This window comes from Ambystoma mexicanum, chromosome 6q (genome assembly GCF_040938575.1).
Source record: "Ambystoma mexicanum isolate Mex_15411 chromosome 6q, UKY_AmexF1_1, whole genome shotgun sequence".
NCBI classification, from domain to species: Eukaryota; Metazoa; Chordata; class Amphibia; order Caudata; family Ambystomatidae; genus Ambystoma; species Ambystoma mexicanum.
In genome coordinates, this window is record NC_090937.1 from 536,742,722 (window position 1) to 536,761,483 (window position 18,762).

Consider the following 18,762-nt stretch of genomic DNA (forward strand, 5'->3'; position numbering starts at 1 on the left):
ATGACAGTCGAACAAGGCTAATGGGATATTATCTATTTTAAAAAAAGAACTAACACCTGATTTTTATTCAATTGCATTTATTAAAAGAGGCACAATGAGTTACAACCTGAAAATGGGCACATATACACAAGCATGACTGTAGCAATCCCAGAACTGGGTACTTTACAATTAGTGCACATGCATGGATTTAAAAAAAAAAATGATACCAGCCAGGGAGTCAAACCCGGATAAGCCCAGTAAGCAAGAAGTCAGGTACGGACCAAGCTCACAGAGCAATTGTGAAGCAAATACCCAGACTCAGCACAGCTTTCAAGGAAGTTAGGTGGGGAGCAGTGGCAGGGCAGATCTAGGCTACGTGAGGCATTCACTAACAAGGCATATATAGGCTGGGTGAGGCATTCACTAGCAGGCACAAATGGGCAATTCAGTGGCAGGGTACATCTAGCCAAGGTGAGGCATTCACTAACAAGGCACATATAGGCTAGGTGAGGCATTCACTAATAAAGCACATCTAAGGCGCAACAGGGTGCAACACAAGGCTCAGCATAGGTTAAATGTTGTCTAATGGTGACCATAGGGCACAACACAGGGCTCAGCATACAGCCCTAGGTTAAATGTGGTCTAATGGCGACCATAGGGCACAACACAGGGCTCAGCATAGGTTAAATGTGGTCTAATGGCGACCATGGGGCACAACACGGGGCTCAGCATAGGTTAAATGTGGTCTAATGGTGACCATGGGGCACAACACAGGGCTCAGCATAGGTTAAATGTGGTCTAATGGCGACCATGGGGCACAACACAAGGCTCAGCATAGGTTAAATGTGGTCTAATGGCGACCATGGGGCACAACACAGGGCTAAGCATAGGTTAAATGTGGTCTAATGGCGACCATGGGGCACAACACAGGGCTCAGCATAGGTTAAATGTGGTCTAATGGCGACCATGGGGCACAACACAAGGCTCAGCATAGGTTAAATGTGGTCTAATGGCCACCATGGGGCACAACACAAGGCTCATCATAGGTTAAATGTGGTCTAATGGCGACCATGGTGCACAACACAAGGCTCAGCATAGGTTAAATGTGGTCTAATGGGGCACAATATGTGATACTATGGAGGAGCAGATTACTTAGAGATATCACAATAGCAGAAATGTGGTACGGCAGCCGATGGGTGAGATGTACTATGGAAGTTGTGAAATCAGTCTTGGGCGGGGATGCTAGGACAATCAGGCAGCTTATGCAGGGATAATATTGAACGTTTGCTTATAGGTTTACCTTCATGCTTTGAGCTTTATTTGCAGATGTTTGCAGATGCATGCTCCGAGACTGGATGATAGAAGCGGCGAGGGCATGCGGAGAAGGGGCGGTTTGAGCTCCTGATGCAATTCTAGTTCTGCCTATAGGAGTTTTCTGGGGATGCTCAATACCGCTCCAGGCCGTGAACAGGCGCAAACAGGGCCTTTATACGGCCTTCATGCAGGCCGCCGGCTCATCCGCCTGCCGGCGGATGCTGAATGCAAAATAAGGGCCAGATCGAGGCTCAGCCTCGCTGTGGTGCCGCGTCGCGCCCGGCTGGGCAGGTCAGGCACAGGATTGGGACACGGTCAGGCAGGCCGTGTAATGCCGGTCTGTGCTTGCTTGGGGATGCTTTGCTGAAGAAGTGCCTGGCACAGAGATGCCTGGATGAAAGGAAGTGCAGTAGACAATTAGTAGTGTACAAGCTCCAAATAAATATATTTAACATGTGTGTTCTGAATGGCATTTATGTACCTTTTATAGCTTCTTGTCGATGACAATCTAATGTTAATCTTTCCTTTTCTGCCATTTTGCTACATTCATGGTCCCGCGGTTTTTTCAGCAGATAGCAGGCCAAGTTGCTCGTCTGTCTTTTTTTGCCGTCATCACAATCTGCCTTGGTTCACCATGAAGTCTGTAACGAGAAGAATGTTCCTCTGTGCATATAAGAAAAGAAAAAATGATTAGATTTCTCAAACCTGAAAAAGTATATAAAGATCTGGAAATTGTTCAGATTTCAATATTTAATAAAGCCACGCCCACAAGTATATGCTCTCTTTTTGGTGGTCTGTTTATCGTGTTTCCTTAGTGCTTTTCTGCCTAACTGGTTATTTATTCACATAGTATCGCACTTTGGTGAAACAGCTTTGTAAGCACAATACATATAATTATAGATCTGTAGGCTTAGGCATATAGTCGATTGCAAACTTTACAAGAGTATCGACCCCAAGATGTCTTTACAGGAAAGCCGGAAGTAGAGGGGAGAGATGAGGCAGGAGAAGACTACGATTTCACTGGCATATTGACTGAGAAAATAAAGCATTACTTTTAATAGGGGTGTCAACCAACTTGCTTTTTACTGAAGGGGTGCTTACTTCTGATGCTGTTGCCGGACCAGGATCAGGCACTCTGTGGTTCCGGTCCCCCTCTTTCTCCACTGAAGAGCCAGTTCCAGGCAGTGTCCGATGGCCAGCTTCCGATGCAAGTCCATTCTATCCCAGTGCACTGAGATAGTAGCACAAACATTAATATTACACATGACCAGTGACCAAATTCCCTTCTACCCCAATGGCCCGCACCCGCCTTCTCCCTGAACTGCCCCATCCCTCTTCTTCCCAAACTACCTACCCTTCTGCCCCTACCATTCTTACACCACCATACATACAATATCTCCCAAACAACGCACACACTATCTTCTACCCACACTCACATTCTCAACCGCACAACCTCTCCTACCCACCCAGCTAATCGATCACTCCCTCTATGCAGTTGAAGGGGCCAAAAATTACAATATAAAACTCCGAAATAAAATAACCAAGAAAAAATAAAAACACACATTGAAAGAAATCATAATTTGAGATACCATTCTTAAAAAAGGTAGCATATTTGCATTGGAGTAGCACACTACTTCCTCCCAAGCCTTCACTCTTGTTTTCTTTATCCATCCTGGCCTCGAGAATTCGTAAACACCAAGAAGATAAATCCACGCCGGCAGCTTTTACCAACAACACTGTTTGCATCTGCTAGGAGAAAAAAGACAATGGGGGTCATTACGGTATTGCTGGTCTGGAAACAACAGTACTGGTAAGCTTGCCGATACCGTTGTTTCCAGACCAGCATATGTCGCACTTAGATGGAATCCTCAACCTAGCCTGCGTCGCATCTAGATAGAATTGTGATTGTTAGCATGTGCACACTTAGAGGGAATTCCTAACCTTAGCATGCGCCACATCTAGATAGAATTGCAAATCTTAGCATATGCTGCACTTAGATGGACTCCTCAACCTAGTCTGCGTCGCATCTAGACAGACATATAATTCAATGATTGTTATACGACTCTCCTGCAAAGCCTGGACCAAGCGTGCAATCATGAATCAATAACCAACCCACTAACAATTTCACTCCTCTGCATACGCCTCTCAAACTCAAACCAAACACAACCACAAGCCTTAAACGCAGCAAGCCGCACAACCTTCACTACACTGCAACAACAAAACAAACTGCACATAGACTTCCACAACAGTACATGACGACTTCTGACCGTGAAACACCCCAAGCTCAGCCAACGGACCCACCGGGCTGAGGCTGCCAACAGCACATCACTGCTATCTTGCACTTTTCCAGCTCATTCCCACTAACTCACCCCCTCTCCCTTTTTGTTCAGAGCCGCCAGAGCGCCAGGGGACCACCTCGGTGGTGATAATGCACGGTACAAATATCCTTTAACATTAACTATTCACTCACACCCAAAATGTGGCCTTCAAACCACACAATGACCAAAATGCCAATGGCCTCCCCAAAGTAACAATGACGTGGGTCCATTTGGCACCAGACACTAATGAGCATCAAGCAACTCACTGGTGCATACCCTGAAAACAAGTCACTGCACGTTGTTGAACACGCATATGCTTACTGGCATGCAGTTTCTCCAATCTGTCTGGCAGCACGATTTTACCAATAACATTGTTCCCCTCCCCATTCTATCACCACCCCACCCAAATTTCACCAGCCACCAGTGGGCTCAAATCTCAGTACTGCTGACTCAGCCACTTTTCTTTCTGAAGTTGATGAAAGGAGTACCATTTAGTTCTGTTTAAAACCGGGTGGTGTTACACAGTCCAGTAATACATCAAAGATGAATATTGCTAAGGCCCTCTGATATTAATGTGCTGCAAACAATGTTATGTATGCGTTTGCTTTTTATTTGACTTTTCAGGTGGTGGATGTACAGAAGAAGGGTAAAGGAAACCAAGAGAGCACCCATATGTGCTGTATTATTCTCATTAAACGTAGTGTCCTCCTGTACAGATGATCTCTATTGAAACAAAGCTCAATGACATTTACAGACGAGGAGTTGTGTGTAGCAGACGCCCAAACTAGTAAGAGCCAGAGGAGAATAGAAAATGATCTGGAGCAATAATCATCCTACTGGGTGTCAGGCTTCACCCAGTAGGCAAGAGCTAGAACGCTATAAACAAGGAGGGTGTCCAGTCAAATGGTCGACAGACAAATGGTCAAAAGACAAATGGTTGGCACAATTAGGTCGACAGGACAAATGGTCGAATTTTGTTTTTACTTATATATATATTTTTTAGGTTTTCGTTTAGGTAAAAAAAGGGTTTTTTAGCCAAAAAAAAGGGGGTTAAGGGGGGACCCCACCCACAAAAAAAGTGAAAAAACAAAAAAAACAAAATTCAACCATTTGTCCTGTCGACCATTTATTTTCGACCAAATGACCTACAACCAACAAGGAGCAGTACACAGCAATCTAACTTCCACATGAGATGCACACTTTACTTTGTAAGGCACCAGTTGGCCCCGGGAGCCAAAGGTAGCACCTGCTAAGCTTTGTGAAACACCAAAACAGAATAGATAGCTGGGTGGATTGTGTGCCTGCTACAGGGTTTCATATGCAATCTGCATGTCACACGTTCCAAATCTGAGATTCAATAGACTTTTCTCAATGTTTTTTTTAAAGAAAACACCCCTTGCAGAAGCGACAGGAGGCAGGTCGCGTTGCATGCTGTATTGGGTGATTTTTAATTCTTACTTGCTAAGAGCAGTCATGGTAGAGGTGAGTGACGTCGCTTCTAGAGTGTTTCTTGTAGGGAAATGAGCTTGTTCCGTCAGCCCATTGTACTGCGGCGAGTTCGTGTTCAGTGCCTTCATTTTCATTATTTTTGGGGCTATATATCGGACCACCCCGCTTCTGAGCGCGCATGGACGGCTAGTTAAATGCAGACCCGTTTCAGAATGCTGACCTATATCGCCCATGATGGCCACCCTTTATGCAGAATCACATGCCAGATGTGGGAAAGAACCTATGCCAGTACTAATGTAGATGGTATGTTACTGTGAAGCACTGCAAAAGAGCGTATATTTGCCCCCTAGCACTTCACTGCAATAGAGACTGTACGTTAAAAGCACAGATTGTAAACACTAATGAGCTTAAACAATTTGTATCATTTGTTTACCGCAACAAGACACAGGCTTGGTGAACCATGGTACCTATAGTTTCGTGTTTCACAGCATAACTCAAGGCCTACAAGTTCCATAATGCAAAGCGACATTGGCTAAAAAAAAAAAAAAAGAAAAAAAACAGGCTGTCTTAATTTCTAGCTGTTACGAAAAAATACGGCTGCGAGCATACGTAATTAAGTGGCTGCTGTGACCTATGCTGGCATGTCCATTCGTATTTGGACCGTACATTAAATCCGCCACTAAGCAGATCAGATGCCAGATGTTATTTTTGCAGCTCCTCCAAACCGGTTACTGTCTGTAACCCCTCCAGCAAGGGAGTCGCCAGGCCCCCACCACCCAGAAGTATCAGAGGGGTCACAGCTCAGCTCATTTGTCATTTCGTAGTATGCATGAAGCGGCAGCAGTCGCGAGTTACCGATCAGCTCAGGCAGGTCAACTCCCAGTTTAAGATCGTTGCCACGGCAACTGCAAGCAATCTACGACCTTCTTGTGCGCCGCGCATACACACAAAAGCGCGCCCGGAATGGTTGACTTAATTCAGCACGAACGCTGAAATGGTGGCAAAGGCGGCGCTCGAGTGCTGTGAAGGGGGGAAATCAACTCATGCCACATCATCAGAGCAATGACAGTCGCCATATGTTAGAACTAATAATCAGACGGTTACTGCTGGTTACTCTGCTGCAGCACGTGTGCGGACCGATTGCGCATGGCGCGTGGCGGTCTCCGGCTACCCCTCACGCACATTTAAGAACAAAGCGCGTGGCCCATAAAAAAATAAAGCTGCATGCGCTTACCTTTATCAGCTCCATCTCGATCTCCAAACAGTACAGCAAGTCCGATTCCCCGATCCCCTCACCCGCCCCCCAAAGCAGGCATGTGAGCAGAGAGGAACGACTGTGTTGCAGCATGGGGATGGAAAGCTGGTACATGATGCACATAAAGGAAAAACTGCGATGAGAAAGCCAAGCAGGTCCAAGATAGGCAGAGAGGAAAGACTAGATTGGAAGGAAAACCAATGTATAGCCCAAATGAAGTTAAGTATAGCCCATTTATTTTTTATAACTGCTTGGAAAAACTGTATTCTTGAAATATACATACTTGCCAACGTTCTGTGACCAAAAACATGTCGATTTTTCAAGTTTCAAAAATATTATTTAGCATAACAATGACATCATAGGAAATTACAAAACCTACATTTTTGGCACCACTGGAGCATTTGAAAATGCGCAACACATCAAACAGCACAACATGCAAAGAAGCTCGAATGTTTAAAATGTATAATTGTAGTAATGGTAAGTTAACACCAAATTCAATTACCTAACTACAAAGAAGGTCATCACACAAGAGCTGGAAGGCAACGTTTGCCACTGCTCTGCAGCAGCAGCCCGGGCAATACATATTTATTCCTGCAGTGCAGGGTGAACACTGAATGACATGGAGACTGATACCCACCTCGGTCTGATAGGCAGATGCTGTGTGATGGTGGTACGCTCTGCCACTTGCCTCCACTGGTGGTTCACCTAAGGCCTGTCCCGCCCAGAGTGCAGGGCAGAGTCATGTAGTGGTCAGGTCAGTGGATTGATCTGAGCCCATCACTCAAATGTATTGCTTAGCCGCCCACCACACAAACAAATTGCCTTAGTGTCACATAAATTACCTGCCACTGTAAAAAGCAGTAGGATCTGTCACCCAAATCTATACACAGGAAAGTGTTTCAAAACCCTCAAGGAGGGTAGGAACAAAGGTGAATAACAACTGTCGGCCATGGCCCTTGCAATTCTGAGACGATAATAGTCTGCACAGGCAGAGCAAGAGATTAGAGGCAAGCTGCAAGGAGTTTTCACATATCCATCCCCCTGCATCGTAGCACCTCCACAATTTTGCAATTGCTGCCTATATTTTAGTTTACATGTTTTACTTGTTTACAGTCAAAAGAAACGTGGTCCGTATGCAAAAGAACAACTGGTAGGCATATTATTTATTTACTGCTTGGTTTACTTACATCTGCTTAAGAAATGTTAATTATTTAAGAGTACCATCCATAGTATTTATTGTTTGGGGGTAGAGACAGTATGCTATTCAGGCTGCCTTTGGCCACCTCCTCTCCTTCTCTCATCACCTAACTGCCATTCAAGATGGGTGTGATCGTACCTCTCCAGCTCTGAAATCTCTCCATTAGCTCCCAGTGGATGCAAGGATTAAATTCAAAACCCTTGACATTGTCCACAAGGCTTTCTGGTGCTGGGTCCAAAATACCTTGAGCTATCCCTCCTCAAATACCTCCCCTCTCAAACTCTTCGCTCCTCTACCTCTAACGCCCCCAGGATCAGTCGTTTTTCAAAGAAACGAGCTGGTGGTACATCTCTGTCTTCGGCTGGTGCCTCCCTCTGGAACAGCCTCCCTACTACTCAGAAATTTGAGGAGAACCATCTCTGCTTCCGGAAGCACCTCAAGACCTTCCTCTTTGCTTCTGCCCTTCGCCCCCCCTCTCCCCTGCTGATCAGTTCTCTCTCTGCACCGTGCACCTGGCCTATCCACTGTCTTCCGGGCATAGGTACTTGCTCACCCTCCCACACTGCCTACAGACTACCCCTCGCACTGGGCTCTGTATCTGTACCCATACAGCCGCCCCCCCTTTTTTCTTCCTGCACTTATCAGACATTATCCTGTCTGCTGCCTTAAACCTGGCACTTGCTACTCGCTGGCTGCACTACCATGGTTTGTTGTCTTTATTTATTTGTTTATTTATTATTATTTATCTGTTTTTCTCATTTGCTCTGCACTTTCCACTCCCCCCTCCCATGCACATTTCCCCTCCCCCTCTCCCATGCACTTGCGCGTTCTCAATGTCACCGGGACTAGTAAGGTTGTTGTTTTGTTCTCCCCTGTTACCCTCCCCTGTCTGGTCGCGCTCTGAAACACTTGTGTTCAAGCGCGATATAAAAAAAATATCAATATAAATATCAGTGCTTTGCTGCCAATGATCTGCATGTCACATGTATGGGTCATATCATTAAAGTTCAATTACATTTCCTTTCATATAAACAGAACAACATTCATAGATGTCAACCAGTGCTGTATCCTATAGAAAGGGAAACCAGCTTGCATTGGGAATTGCAGTTTGCTTTTTACAGTTCGAAGTGGATTCAGCAATATATAATGTTGCCTTGATCGAGAATTTCAAAATGATTCAAAGCATTGGACAGTTGTGGACTGTAGAAAAGGGTGACTTGGTTGATGCTGTGCCAATAAGTGCCATAACTAATGCCTGCAACCTGGTGCAAGTAGAGAGTGAAACATATATCATAGCTCCGCCAAATCGATATTACCTAGATTAAGTGCAAAAATGTTTTTCTTGGCGTAAATGTATTGGTAATTGCGTGTTCTTTTTGAAAATGCATTCGAATTGCAGGCAATGATATATGGAACAACGATTGAACGTCTAGTATTTGATATTGTTCAGTTAAAACACTGTTCAGCTTATGTTTGAGTTCCGGTGAAAAGGAGCTAATGGCGTAATAGAGGAAGGAACGGTTCTGGGGAGATGACCAATGCGTTTTTGATTTGAACCCATTGGGTGCTACTTCTAGTATCATACTCTCATTTAAGAAAGAGAAATCTCACCCTTAGCTCCGACATGCACCAAAAACGTGATAGCAGTAATCTTCATTACTCTTAGTCGTACTCTTCCTCGTTACAGTATGTACCTTTGCTGCTTGAATGTGCACTCGCGAGGAATTATATATTCCCCAAGCTTTTATCTAAGCCCCCTCCCCCGCCTCCCATCCCTGGGCAGTATAACCACCCAACCTACAGGAAGACTACATTTTTAATTGTCTCAGCCGAGCCACAGGATGCATACATGCCAACATTCTGACACGCTGGGAGCCGGGAGGTAGATTTCTACAGAGAAATCGGGAGACAACAATTCCCCCATAGGAATGCATTGGGGAAATAATTATTTTTGGCGGGAGAATGTGAAAAATAGCACTATTTTTCACTTAAAAATAGAGTCTCCCGCCTAAATCAGGAGGGTTGCCCTTACCTGCACCCGCCACCCTTCTCCCCAAACTGCCCCACACACCTTCTCCCTTCAAATGCCCGACCACTTCTCCAACTGCCACATCCTCTGCTCCCTATCTGCCCCCATCCTGTTCTCCCCATTTTGCACAAATGCCCGAAACCGCCCCACCCCTTCAACTGCCCCCAGGCCCTTCGGCCTCAATTGCTCCCCACCATAAAATTCCCCCTTTTCCTTTAACTGCCCACTTCTCCCATCGGACTCATACACCCTTCTATCACACACCACGTCTCTCCCAACTACCCCCATCCCCCTTCACTGCAGTTACTCCATTATTTCAATCCTCCCTCACGTTCTGTTCCTCGGCTATATCAGTTCGCCAGGCCTCAGAACAGGCCCGTGAGAGCCTTCCTTCTCTGCCTGCCTGACTGAGCTACTCAGCTGGCTTGGATGCCTTTTCCCGCGTCTCCCCTCCATGTTTGTGGCGTGATCCGCCATTGCGTCCAGAGAGACGAGATCCGACCCAGTCCCCAGTGTAGGTTGCAAACCCTCACGCTGACATAAACAAGGGTGCCCTCAAACGTGTGCACTCCCACCTACCTTTTGTGCTATTTATCCACTTTTATTTTGGTTCCCAGCACGAGCACGACCACCATATATTCTTCCGCCGCCATTGCTGCTTACAGCAGCTGTGCCCCTGCAGGTCCGAGAAAATAAAAAAAGCTGCACGCCCCTCCAAGACAAGCCCAAAACAAGCCTACTCCCAACAAAATAAGCAGATAGAAAGAGCGCCCACTTAAAATGCCATGGTTAGGTCTCAAAAGTAACACATTTAACAGAATAGCATAACTATACATAGAACACAGTGTTTTAAAATAAAAATATTTTACTATAATCTGCTGCTCACCCAGCATATATAACCACACTCTCCAAAGAGACACTTTTTAAAAAAAAAAAACACCCTTTGTTTTAAGCAGCACAGTTAAATGAAATTCTCTTTATTAACTAGCTGCACGCATGGACGTCATTTAGGGGTCGCAACTGCGACCCCTGAGGTCTCTCTTGCTACCCCTGTAGTCTCCCTTGGTACCCCTAAAAAATAAAAATCGATTTTTTTTTTTGATTTTTTTTTTTGATTTTTTTAAACAGACTCATGGGCTGTGGCCAGCAGCAGGTGGCTCTGTTTCTGGAGTGGCTGGTTTTCTGATAGCTATAACTGGTAAAATAGCTCTGTGGGTTGAGTGCTGGCTGCTGCAAAGTGTGTGCGATCTGCAGGTTCGACTCCCAGCAAGGTCAACGCAGCCTTTCATCCTGCTGAGGTTGATAAATGAGTACCAACACAGGTTGGGTGATATTGTACGTATATTTGTTCTATATGAAGCACTTAAACATAAGTGCTATATAATAACACATCATTATCGTTTGGCCTTGGGCATCTCCTTGCAATTACAGTGATTTGTTAATATGTGCCTATATACACTGATATTAACGATACATATGGTGATCCATTCTTGTATGAAATGTATATCACTTTACAGTGATAGCGTAACCCATAATTTTCATAGTGTACTTAGAAACAATGCTATGTGATGCCACTTCCTGTTTTACCGAGTGGTGAAAGGTCATGTTCCATCGCTTCCTGTGATGTCACTTCTGGGTGGGGTCCAATTATATCACTTCCTGTGATGTCATCAGATGTTAAGGGTCATGTGATGTCCTACCCCAGGCATTTTGGTGAAATGACGACCCTGGCTGCACACCTCTATCAAACAATGACTAAAAGTAGGTGATATTATTATCACTGAATACATTTTGTTGTGTGTCTTGAAAGCACATTTACAAACCCAATGGAGATTAAGCTCATATTACTTTGCCTTTGGGTACTTGCAGCTTTCCAGTTAAAACGGGGAGTCTCTGCGACCCTGCACGCGCTGCGCTGGGTTAGCCCATGGACACAGAAGGCGATATTTAAACACCTGTTCAGAAGTAACTTAGGGTCGACTGTGCGATCTGCAACACTATGACGAAAACCTTTAGAGCGATCCTAGACAATGGGGATTCCGGGATGTGAACTATAGCACTAGCTCCATCATTCTGAGCTAGGATAACCTGACTCGGGCAGGCAGACCCACAGGATTACTGGGAGAATTCCCTGCCCTTTCTTCCATTTATCACTCCAGCATGCTGTGAGGAACCGTAGCCTCCACCCCAACATGCTTGTGAGATCAAAGGAACCACCTTCTAGGCCGAGGTTCATTCGTATTAAGGAATGAAAATGACAATGAATCATAAAAGCAAAAAGAATACGCGTCCGGTGTATGCAGGAAGAAATTGATAGCTGGCACAGAAGCACAGCGTATTCCACAATTGCTTTGTATGCAGCATACAGAAACCGATTACACCCGCAGCCCGCGATGAACAGTTACATCGCATACACTGAGGAGCACTTAATATTAGTCACACTTGCACACAGGGGCTGCATGGATGATGGCGGCCATCGCTCGAAATTATCAAAAACACTTCTGTTTGTGGGGAGAGGGGGTGTAATGCTTACCAGACAAACACGAAACAGGCACAACGAGATGTTGCTGCAAAATTCCAAAATAGAAAGAACAAATCAAGCGCACCAGCAGCTAAATATACCTGCCGCTGCACGGCATGGAGTCCTTCTTCCTCCATGATTGTCTTCATCAGCTTCGTCATCACGTAGGTATCCTATGTGAAAAATCGCCCCTACGTCATGACGCCGTAAAGGCATTTCAGAAAGTGTTGGCAAACTTTTAAACAAACACACAATGCTCTCGGGTCTCATATGGACTTTATTTATGTGCTATTACCAATGAAAGCAACATAAGGCCTTCTTTTAGCAGAAGCTCAGTTTCAGTGTCCAGGCAGCATATCAGGTGAGTGCATCGATCCAGCTCTGTGAATTCTATATGCATTTTGTGCGCCATTGAAAAACTCTCTATGCATGCAGCAACTTGACCAGCATGGCAGCTGTGTTTGATTTTTTTGGGGGGCTTTCATGTGTGTGCAATGTTTTTTTTTATGCTGGGTCTCAAGCTTTCCCTTATTGCCACATTGGGCATTTTGAGGGTGCTCGGGCCTGCTTGGATGGCAAAGGTTTCTCTCCCATGGAGTGCATGCTTATCTTTAGGCCTCATGGCTTCCATTTTCACCCAGCATAGTCTCAAGCTTTACCCTTGCCACATTGGGGATTTTGAGGGTGCTGGGTGCCTGCTTTTGACTGGATGGCAAAGGATTCTCACCCAGGAGGTGCATGATATGTTTAGGCCTCATGACTTCCATTTGGGATGGGTTCTATAGTTTGTCTGGCCATTCACAACTTGTTTAACCCCTTCTTCCATTAAGTGCTGCTACTATTTTTACGGTGCGTTTCCCTTACTTGTTCCCTAGCGCCAAATATGTGTTGGGGACATTTGTGACCAGTCACTTTTTACTGCAAGAAAACTATTTCTGTGCCATGTATGCTTTTTAAGTGTGATTCCTGGTCAATGGTTTAGCACTTTTACATTGGGTGTTGCAGTTTAAATGACAATCAGTATTAGTCTGCAAATCATCCAAAAACTCTGTGATGCTCTGAAGTAATCAGTAAGCCATCCCCAAATCATCAAGACATGTTTCATGGCGATGCTCTTCAAGTAATCAGCAGGTCATCCCAGAATCATCTGGGGCAGACCTGTTGATGCTCCTGAAGTAATCGGCAGGTCATCCCAGAATCATCCCAAATCATCATGGTGATGCTCTTGAAGTAATCGGCAAGTCATCCTAAAGTCATCAGGAACAAAGAGTTTTCTAAAATAGGGATGATGCTGGAATCATCCGCAAGTCATCTAAGCTCATCCCCAAATCATCACCCACCATTCTGAGACATTTGCTGATGACTTTAACAGCCTGAGGACTTCTGATGATGTGGAAATGACTTCTAATGTAGTTCGATGATCATCGGATGACTCCAGGATGGCCTCTTAAGTCATCCTTTTAGACCTGGGTTGCCACGTGGATCACTGACGTTTCGGTTTATATGAGTCACAACCATCTTCTAGGGCCATGTATATTCAGGTTTCCCTAAAAACAAGAGAAGGACATATGTGTACTCAGTAACATGTAAGTTGGTGGTGCAAAGCTGAGTAAGCAGTGGGAAGGTAAAGAACTTTTATTTAAAAGTTAAAATACAAACATGTGACGGGCTAGTGGCCCATTTGGCCCTAAGACTGACCTTTCCGTGGAGCAGTGTAAGAAAGCTGCTCAAAGTATTTATTTTAATTTTTATGTAGATAGCAGAAGCAGTAATCTGGGGCTCGTCTGCTGTTTTGTGTCTTCCTGTGCTGCAATGATGGACAGCACAGTATCAGCAGGGCATGCTTCTGATCGTAGCCCTGTAGAAATGGGATGAGAAAAAGAGGGGGCGGAGAGGAGGGAGCAGAGTTAAAACGTAAGCCCACACGGAAAGCGTAGTGTGTGGGGAGAGTTCTACATTCCTATAAGGACAGAGAACCCACATGTAGAGCGTGCTGTGGGCGGAGGAGGAAGAGGCTAGTTCTGCATTCCTCAATGGGCAGGGGACTGGGTCACCTGGAATATGTAACGAACCGGAGGCACAGTTAGTTGCTGCAGGGTGCAGACAGCCCGGGAAACTGATTCGAAATGAAGCTGTGTGGCTGAAAGCTTATCACGCATGTGTAGAAGCATTGTGGCTATTGTGAGCGCATGCGCGTTGGAGGAGTATGTACATTGCTATGGCGATGTATGGGCAACGGAGTTCATGCTCGTATACTAAGTGCAGAGCTGTAAGGAACTAGAATAGCAACTACATGCGTGGGAGCATAGGAATATGGTGTAACAAATAATAAAGGGGGCAAGAGGCAGGGCGTGCTGAAATTAAGTATGTTACAGCCGTCGGTGCCTGCTTTTGGAAAAGTATTCATGCAGTTCATGCAGAAATGTTATGCTGGGTTGTGTGTATATACGTATATACACAGCACCTTGTCGGAATGTATGGCAATGGAAGGGGCGCACGGGCGCAGTTCATGCAGAGATATTCTGCTGGGCTGTGTGTATATACACATCACACTGTCGTATGAATAGCAGTGGAAGGGGCACCCAGGCATTATCAGTGATGCGTGAGGTTCCTGGAGGGAGGGGGCCTTTTGGCAAGCCATGTGCGTGTGCATCACGGCGGGGGATTTTATACTAGAAGCGCGGGCACTGAGAACCATGATGTTGCAAAAACAGAGATACAGAAAATGAAGGAACCGTGCTAGGGTTCAATATATGTAACACGTTGCTGTCTGTATTAGAGGAGGAACAAACACAAAGTGTCCAGAACATGGGTGATGGGCAGTGTATGTGACCGTCCCTCTACCAGAATGTTAAGCAGTGGCAGGGGCGCTTGATCATTCAAAGTGGGATGGGAGTGTGAGGATCCCTAGAAGTAGGGCCACGTGGCAGGCCATGTATGTGAAGGCAGGGCTGACTAAAGTTACAACCACCACAGCACCGCACCACACCCCCTCCTGTCCTCTTATGCCTGGGCACAGAGACAAGGTTTTATCCATGGCGAGCACATCAAAATCCATTAGTTTGAGGAGGTTGCAGATGTCAGACGAGTGTTTGACAGCCAGGCGACAGTTAAGCGTGGCAATATGGAACAGCTTGCCATCTTTGAAGGACTTGCGCGGGGGTCGCAGGAGCTGGTGGTCCCACTCGTGGGTGGCAATGGAGCCAGAGGGATAATAGTGGGTGGCGGAGGCGCCAAAGTCACCAAGGGACAGTGAGGAAAGGCAGGGGACCATGTGCAGAGGAGGAGGTAGGCACAGCCAGCAAGGGAGCCAGTGCAGAGGAGGAGGGCACAGCAGGCAAGGCGGCCCATTCAGTGGAGGAGGAAGGCACAGTAGGCAAAGGAGACTGTGCAGTGTAGGAGGAAGGAATAGCGGGCAAGAGAGCCTGTTCAGAGGGAGAGGTAAGGTTTGAGAGGCGAGGTAGGAGCCTGTCAAAGAGTAGAATGTTGGGTTGAGGACCCTGAACCATGATGGCTCCATTCCGATAGACATTAATGATGACCCTGGAAATGGCGAAGAGGTCAAGGAGAACTTCCGAGCGGGTGCCACCATTAATGGGAGAAGAGGTGATAGGAGAGAGAAAGGCGACCATATAACAAGTCCATAGGTTGGGTAAGGTAACAAAAAAAAGGATGTTTGTAAGAGTCTCTCTGGCGGAAAACGTGACATAGGTGTCTGCAATAGGAAGGCCTGGATTGGAGCCCAGTATGTCCTTCTTAAGTTTCTTCCAGACAGATTTAGTGATAGAAGAGGGAAAGGAAAGATGCAGTTAAAAGACGTGGAGTGATAGATAGTGACATAGCTAGCTGCAGTGATGAGGAGGACACTTACCAAGCTGATGTACTGAGGCACAAGGATGGGGGTCGGGGTAAATCAAAGCGGGTGTGGGACGGAAGGTAGGGGCGTAGGCACTGAATACAAGGTAGGATGTGCAGGAGGTGTAATGGAGGATGTACTCCAAGCAAACACTTTTTATTTAAAAAAAAGAGAAGGTAGTGAGTATCAGTTGTGCAACCTGCTAAATTTGATTTTAGCTAAAAGCAGAACACAATACAGCATGTGCACAAAACCTGGTGCGATTCTAGCCAAAACCCCAAAAAACACAATTCAGCATGTGCACACAGCCAAGTTCGATTTTAGCCAAAAGCAGAAAAAACAAAGAAGCATGTGCACACAGCCAAGTCCGATTTTAGCCGGCAGAAAAAACACAATGCAGCATGTGCAAACAGCCAAGTTCGATTTTATCCAGATGCAGAAAAACAGAATGCAGCTGTACATAAAGTCCAGTTGCATAGGTAACTATGATGAAGGTGTGTCAACATCCTGTAGCTTGGCCCTGGGGTGCAGGGTCCTGCTGGCAATTCAACACTCCCCCCAATCCGCTGGTGCTCATCTCCCCCAGCACTTAGAGGCACAGGGCAATACAAACCCCTGACAATCACCCAAAACTGTCAACTGTCAAGATGCTGTATGTGCCCTGTCATATTACAACTGAAAGCACAACACAGTTGTCTAAAGGCTTACAAGTAGGGTGCATTGTGTGCAATTTAAGGAGAGTGCTCTGATGGCGAAAAACTGAACCTGCAGCTGCAGTAATAAGGCAAGTGGGTTTTTTCGGAGGGGGGGATTACTAATGGGTCGGTGGGGGGAATATGGCGGGCGGGGTAACTGGCCATCAGACGGATTTGAACGTGTACTTAGATTAGCAGTTACATCCTGTGTTCCGTGATTCCTGGTGGAGTGGCTCCACCGCCACGGTTGATAATGCTCAGTTGCTGCAACAAGGGCACCTAATGCCATATCCAAAATCCCTCTGTAAGTACATTATTTGGACATGTTGAACTATTTATCAAGTCAGATCTATCAGGTACATTTAATTTCTATCCACTGAATCCTGTACCGCTATGCCTTCACTTGCCAATGATGCCTTGCCAGTCAGTTTGGGGGGAAAACACCTTTTCTGAATCTTGACATTCCCTCTTCGGCACCTTCTGTACAGATTTGGGAATAGGACATGTGCTTCTTGCAAATCTATAATAATAGCTCACCGATTCTTGGTTCTCGTTCTCTTCTGCAAGTTAGATTCAGAACACCACATTTCCGCAGCTGAGTGCCAACACTTCTGAGAATCTTTCATTGGAACTATATCATCCATTGGTTCTGCTCCTTTTATGCCTGTTCTTGGAACACTCTTGCCTGCAACTGGGATGCCCTCACGAAGAGTGCTGGTGACTGTAAAGACTGGAGGTGGCTTCTGGACTTCTGTTCTCTATATGGTAGAGGAGAGGCACAGAGGACCCCAGCCAAGATTCTCTATTAGGTAGCAATGGACGAGCAATCAAGGCCTAGTTTCTCAGTAGATGATGCAGGCTGGTTGTTAAGAACAGTGTAGTCCCCAAGCCCCCACAAAGGAATGTCCACACACTATATTAGTTAAAACACATTCTTTATATATTTAATATTCAAGGTTATGTACACTATCACAATAACTCGCTTTATGCAGAAAATCTACAATGGCAAATATATACAGTTCTAACGTGGTACCACAGTTATTATCAGATCTCATTAAAGTGTATCAACTATACTCTGATCAAATGTCACACAGATCAAGGATTAAAGTAACCAACAATAGATATAGAAGGAAAGCAGTTGGTTAGAACAATTGGCAGAATATTGACCCCTACCAACTAGGCACAATTCTGTGTGGAGATCCCCCGCCTGGGCAACCTGTAAATAAAGATATATCGTCCAAGCCCAGTCCATATATTGTTCAAAAGAGTCCTATTTCCTTCTAAAATAGTTAAACAACCCCAATGTACCTGGAAGCGCAGAGTTTGTTGTCGGGTCGTCGACAGATTCTTATTTAGCGGCTCCCTTTAAGGCAGGGCCACGGATTGTCGAGATCCTACAAGGAAAAAGGGGTTAACGATGACAGCGAGGCAGCAGCTTCGTTCCTAGGAGTGCTCGGCAATGGCGGAGCGTTGGTGTCCTGCAAGGAAGAGGCGTGCAGGGCACCTCGATGATGATAATTCAGGACCGCAAAGACATTGTGAAGAACTGTGGCCCAGCAAGGACGTTGAGTCGTCTGGCGTCTCTACGGTTGTCAGGCAGCGGGAAACCCACCGGCAGATGCTCCTCGGCGCATCAGCGACTTCGACTTTCGACAGTGTCCGGGCGCTTCTCCTTGTGATTCTGTTGTGGTCCCCGTCTCCAGACAGCAGCCTTTCGTAGGTCTGTCTACCAGGGAGCTTTGGCAAAGATCATCTGGTGCACGATGGTCCCTCGTAGCTCGGGAAGCAGGCGCCTTACCAGGTCCTGTCTGGGTCAGCCCTTGGAGACCCAGCAGCTTTCATATTGTTGAAGTAGAGCAGCAGACTTCTCTTCCAGCAGGGCTTCAAGGTTATGCTTCAGTTTCAACTCCAGTTTCTCTTCAGCTTCTGAACACAAATTCTAGCAGTGAGAGGCCCCCAGATATAATAGTTGATCTCCCATTCATTCTGCTGGGTCACACTGAGGCAACCAATCGGTCAGAAGGGCATTCATGCAGGCAGGCATCCAATCAGGTGCATAGTGCATTCAGGCCATTCACTTCTCTCCAGACACTCACAACAATGTATGTGTATTGGGACAAGTACCCATCCATTCAACACTCCACACTG

General features: G+C 45.9%; 1 long non-coding RNA gene across 4 annotated transcripts; it reads right to left on the minus strand.

Moving 5' to 3' along the window:
• Window positions 1-1,580: 1,580 nt before the first annotated feature.
• On the minus strand, window positions 1,581-12,208 carry LOC138516142 (uncharacterized). Of its 4 annotated transcripts, none has more exons than XR_011282236.1 (4): window positions 12,165-12,208; window positions 2,395-3,042; window positions 1,775-1,956; window positions 1,581-1,683 (listed from the first exon to the last, which is right to left on the minus strand). It is a non-coding gene; the product is annotated as an uncharacterized lncRNA (long non-coding RNA). The 4 variants fall into 4 exon arrangements; XR_011282235.1 differs by having other exon boundaries at window positions 2,395-3,039; window positions 12,076-12,208; XR_011282234.1 differs by having other exon boundaries at window positions 12,076-12,208.
• Between the last annotated feature and the right edge of the window lie 6,554 nt (window positions 12,209-18,762).